The 5,746-nt window shown below is 50.4% G+C and overlaps 1 long non-coding RNA gene across 1 annotated transcript; it reads right to left on the bottom strand.

Annotated features, from left to right (window-relative positions):
• Window positions 1-347: 347 nt before the first annotated feature.
• Window positions 348-4,537, bottom strand: LOC118634461. The gene is made up of 3 exons (XR_004960354.1): window positions 4,310-4,537; window positions 3,584-3,904; window positions 348-548 (listed from the first exon to the last, which is right to left on the bottom strand). It is a non-coding gene; the product is annotated as an uncharacterized LOC118634461 (long non-coding RNA).
• Window positions 4,538-5,746: the final 1,209 nt, after the last annotated feature.

Here is a 5,746-nt window from a genome sequence, read left to right as displayed (position 1 = left end):
GGGATTGGCGCCTAAGGTGGGGGTGGTCTTGTGGGACTGAGCCCCTCAGCCTTTGGAATCTAATGCTAACTCCAGGTAGGTAGGGTCAAAACTGAACTGAACTGGTGTCAGAGAATTGGAGAACGGGCTGGTGTCAGGAGGGAAAACAAAACAGAAAACTCACTGATGAATATAGGTACAAAATCCTAAATACAGTATTAGCAAATAAATCCAGCATCCAACTAGGGTTTATTCCAGGAATGCAAGGGCGAGTCCATATTTAAAAATCAATCAAGGTAAGTCATTAGCAGAAAAAATTTAATCATGAACCATCTTGATAGATGCATAAAAATGATGACCTCAGGGAAAGCGGTTTCAGGAAATAACATGGGATTCATCTTGCCTTCCTCCCTCTGAGTTCTGTCCCTCCAATTTGAACTGATTTGTGGGAGAAAACTAGAGTCTATGCCAGTTTTGTTATGTCGCTCGGGCCCCTGATAACAGGCCCCTCTGGCTTTGCGGTTTGATCCCCATCTCTGGTTCCATGTGTGTTTTCCTGATGCTTCGATCTGCAAGGCAAATAGAAGGAGACTGACAAGCAGGTGCTATTAAACAGTTATTACACCAGGGGCTCTGGCAGGTATAGAGGAACAGATATGAACCAAGATTCCTGGAAGATTAAGTAACTCATCAAAGGTCCCACTGTTGATAAATGACAGGCTGAGATGTGAACCCGGTCAGTCCGGTTCCAGAATTAATACTCTCAAGCATTCAGTCACTAACTCTGCGTGTACTTAACTAACCACAACACTAAGCATTGAGCACCATATAGATACAAGGTACATGTGCTGGGAAAGCAGAAAGGAGAGAGGAATTCTGATGGGGGCGGGGTGGTTGATTCCGGAAGGCTCTTCAAGAAAGGTGGCATTTAAAGCGGGACTTAAAAGATGAAGATTTGAACTGGCAGCAAAGGAGAGGATGAGTCAGGACAGACTGGATTATACTGCAGTCTCCAAGGTTTGATACAACAGATTTATTTCTCATCCAAATGCTGATTCAAGTTGGCAACGTCTGGGCACTTTCTCAGCGCCATGACTCAGCCAGCGAGGCTGCTGCCATCTGTGGTTCCTCATTCCATCACGCTGTCCCGACCAGTGAGCAGGGAAAGAGACAAAAATGTAGAGAATTCGCAGCTGCCTTTCAATGCTTTCAGCCTGGAAGCCACACACGTCACTACTCACGGCCAGTTAGTTCTAAGAAAGCACATGGAGCATTTGGTGAGAACTGACTGCCTCGGGTACAGAGAAAAGGACATCCCGGATGAGGAGCTCACATATGCAAAGGCATGAAAGGATAAAAATGCAGGGCAGGCATCGGGAAGAACAGACCTAGGACCCAGGAAGCCTAGAACATCATGTCATAAGTCTGTCAGTTTGCTTGAGCTACCGTAACAAAGTCCCACAGACTGGGAAACCTAACATCAGAAATGTATTTTCTTACAGCCCTGGGGGCTGGAGGGTCCGAGCTCAAGGCACCAGCAGGGTTGGTTTCTTCTGGTGTCTCTCCTTGGCTGGCAGGTGGTCATCCCTCTGTGCACCTGCCCCTGGTGTCTCTGTGTGTCTTAATCTCCTCTTCTTACAAGGACATTGGTCAAATTGCAGTAGGGCCAACCCAACAGCCTCATTTTAGCTTAATCGCCTTCTTAAAGGTTCTATATGTGTTAGAGACTAAATGTGTATACCTCCCCCCAAATTCATATACTGAAGCCCTAACCCCTATTATGACTACATTTGGAGATGGGGCCCCTAGGAATTAATTAGTTAAATGAGGTTCTTAGGACGAGGCCTTGATCTGAGAGGATTAGTGCCTATGAGTAGAGACACTAGGAAGGTGCTATCTCCCTCTCTCTCTGGGAACTCGCAGAGGTCATGTGAGGACACAGCGAGACGGCAGCTACCTACAAGCCAAAGAGACGCATCAGAATGAACCCTACCGTCCTGGCACCTGGGCCTCAGACTTCCCAGCTTCCGGAACTGGGAGAGGACACATTTCTGTAGTTTAAGCTACTAGTCCAGGGCATTCTAGTATAGCAACCCCACGGGATTAAGACAGTCTTTGAATACAGTCACATTGTGTGGTCCTGGAGGGCTTCAACACAGGAATTGGGTTACTGAAAACACTGTTACTTCACTGGGTGAAATGACCATCTTTTTAAGGAGTCAGGGAGCTGAGCAGTGGATGGAGGTGTTTTACCTGTTCTGCTAGTTTGAAATTTAAACTTTCTGATAAAATATCAGCAGCTTCATTCCTTTCCCTTTGTGTTAGAAAACATTCATCAATGAGGAATTTTGGACTAACCTTCAAAGGGACCAATAAGAACTATTTTAATTTTTTTCTTCATTGATTTTAGAGAGACAGGAAGGGAGAGAGAGAAAAAAAACCATCAACGAGAGAGAACATCGATTGGCCGCCTCCTGCATGCCCCCCACTAGGGATCGGGCCCACAACCTGGGCACATGCCCTGACCGGGAATCGAACCAGCAGCCTCTTGGTGCTGGGTCGATGCTCAATCATCAGGCCCACAACCTGGGCATGTGCCGCGACCAGGAACCGAACCGGTGACCTCTTGGTGCATGGGTCAACGCTCAACCATTGAGCTATACCGGCCGGGCAAAAGGGCCTTTCTTGCTCCTGTTGTTCCTATGCTCAGTGCAATACCAGGGAGACAAGGCCCATCAGCCACACTGCCACTGCCTCTGATTTCTGTTGCGAGGCCTGGTGACTGGCACCCCACCAGGAACAGGTCCTGGGCTTAAGATGTGGTTGAAAGACATGGAGCATCTACAGTCCAGGAGCTTTGCCCGGGGGAGTTAGCTGAGGACACACAGTGGACCCAAGGGCACGAATAGGCAGCCTGCAGTGGCCTCCAGCATCCACCAGGCTCTGTCCCGGTTCCTGCCTCTCACCTCCTCTGTCCTGGCAGCCCTGACCTTCGTGGGGAGAAAAAGACCCTCCAGTTTCTAAACTGCTTTCCTCTAGGGAAAGAGTGTGGCTTGGGCAGAGACTATAAGGAGTAGGGATCTTAATGAGGTTTGGGTGGATTTAGAATTGCTTGTATCATTTATACATTCCACCATTTAACAAACATTTATTGAGCACCTACTCTGTCGGACATCGATAGGCACTGGGACAACAAAGATATTTGAGACATTGTCTTCAAGTGGCTTCCAGTCTAGTAGTGGGAGACAGTCACATACACCAAACCCAATGGCACATCACAGGTGCCATGACAGATACCAGGAGGGGACAGGAAGTGTCTAGGTGCAGGCATTCACTCTCTCCTGGGTGGGATATCACGAAAGGATTCTGGAAGATTCAGTGATGGTTTAGCTGCTCCTTGAAGGATGTGAAGAGGTTCTTGAGGTAGATGGGGTGCCAGAGAGGGCCTGGACACGAGAGGAGGCAGCCGATCGATGTCTCTCTCATCACTGTCTCTGCTTCTATCTGTCCCTCTCCTTTCCTCTCTGTCCAAAATAGATCAAAACATCTTTTACAAAAAGAAGACACCCCAACCAGTTTTTTGAACTTTAACTACATCACTCACCTGTTCCAAATCCCTGAATGGCTTCCTTTGGGGGAAATTGGGCCACCTTTGAAAGGCATAGGGGATCTTCATGACCCACGGCGAACAACATGCTTCAAACACACCAGACTGGCGCACGCTTCTGCCCCTGCGCCTGGGTCTTCCTTCTGCGCTGTCTCCACAGAAGCACCAGCACCCTTCAGTCCCAGCTTCAAGGTTCTCTCCCCTGCTCCTCACGTGGAAGCACAGGACTCCTTCCCACTGCCCACTGTGCTTTGTCCTCCCACTGTAGTGACACCGGTGTCACCACCTTCCAGTGTCGGGCCTTCTCAGTTCCCTTACCTGTAAAATGGGGTAATAATCAAGTGTTGGTGGGAGGAGTGATCCTGGGATGTGGCAGCAGAGGTTTGGGGAAGTGAGCCAGGGAGGAAAGGAGGGCAACCAGGGTGCATTCTGTGGACCACAGGAGTCCGAGGCGACGGGAGCCTCGGGGAAAAGTGTAGAACACCCTCGGAACAGCCCGCCCGAGAGGGGAGCGAGCTTCAGCCTCCGGCACGCTGCCCAGGCAGTGCTGACGCTCCGGGTCTACGGGCAGCACGGAAACCTAAGCTGATCCCACCAGTCATTTAAGACACGGGATGCCCTCCACTCCAGCCCGCACGCTCCGAGCCTCCGGCAGCTCCGCGGACACTCCCCCAGCTGGGTCCCCGCCCACCTCCCAGGGCCCGGGTGACCGACCCCGCTTACCTCCGGGAAAGGCCATCCTCGGCCTGTTCTGCTGGCCTTGGTGTCGGACAGTCATCCTGGACCCCGGATGAATTCGGAACCAGAACCCAAAAGGGGAGAGAAAAGCAGAAGCCTGCAAGTGAAGGAGCCAGTGTGCCTCGTACACACTCGTAAGTCCAAGGGAGGTGGGGGGACCCGCAGGGCGCCGGTGCCGGGCGCCCCTTTACTCGCGCTGCACTTACGCCCTTGGGGAAGCCGCTGGGATCGCGCCAGCCAATCCGTGAGCCGCGCCGCCGGCTTATTAGCATGCGCTGCGCCTGTGCCCACCTGCCGCCAGGGGGCGGTGTGTGGCTCCGCCGGAGCCCAGCAGAGCCTCAGGTGAGACCAGCGAGTCCGGGATCCGCGAGTGGGAGGATGTCTTGCAGAGTGAGTCCTGGCCCACACCACTAAAGCCTGGAGAAATGAAAACAGTCCACCACGGGCTTTGGATCCCTGGCTGCCCTGCCATCTGGATGGCTGTTAACAAGTTACTTAAACTTGCCAAGCAGGTCAGTTTCCTGGTCTGACCAGAGAAAAGCAAATGAGCGGGTGGGAAATGACACCTTGTCTGTCAGGTGCTGTGAGGACCGAATGAATAACCCAGTCAATTGGCAGTGGAGTGTAGCTGGCGGTGAAGAAAGCCGCTCACCTGCCAGATGGGCTGTCTCTGAATGTCCGAGTTGCCACGTAGCTGCTGGATCTCAAGGGAGTTATGGGAACTGTGGCCTTCATTTTCCCATTTGATCCCTGAGGATACTGCACCCTCTTCATGTGTGTTTTGTTTGGGGGGCGGTGGTATTGGTGTTGAGATTACTGAGCTAATGCTTGGGGAAAAAAAAACACACAACACTTGTAAGCGTGACTGACACGTACTGAATGTTGGGTAAACCATACTTTCTCTTATGTCTTTTGAGACTCAAAGATCACCATGCCTAGTGGCTCTGTCATATAGGTAATCTGAGATACATGTCATGTCAGAATGATAAGAACTGTTGGAGTAGCAAATGGAGTGAGTGTATAGGCTCTGTGCAGGAGCAGGTTACTGGGGTCAGGTCTCAACTCTGCTACTTAGTAACCAGTGTGTTTGGGGGCAAGCAATTTAACCCCTCCCTCTGTGCTTCCGTTTCTGTAAAATGAGGATGACGCAATGACTGCTACCTCATAAGGTTGTTAAGGGGAGATGGAGTAAACAGATCAATAGATATTGTTGTTGATATTATTACTATCGGGATTATTAAAGATAGTGTAATAGAGTGCACAACTTGGAATGGAAATAATCACAATTTAACTGTTACCTCCTACTCCTTATTCTCAATTTCATCATCTGTTAAAGGAGAGACTAGGATTAACCAATCTCTGACAGGGTGAGACCTCTGGTCTAACACTCAGGATTCTCGGGATCCAGGGACATGCCTGCTT

The sequence above is a fragment of the Molossus molossus genome, unplaced genomic scaffold, assembly GCF_014108415.1.
Source record: "Molossus molossus isolate mMolMol1 unplaced genomic scaffold, mMolMol1.p scaffold_m16_p_19, whole genome shotgun sequence".
Classification (NCBI taxonomy): Eukaryota; Metazoa; Chordata; class Mammalia; order Chiroptera; family Molossidae; genus Molossus; species Molossus molossus.
This window is presented reverse-complemented; position numbering and strand designations above follow the sequence as displayed.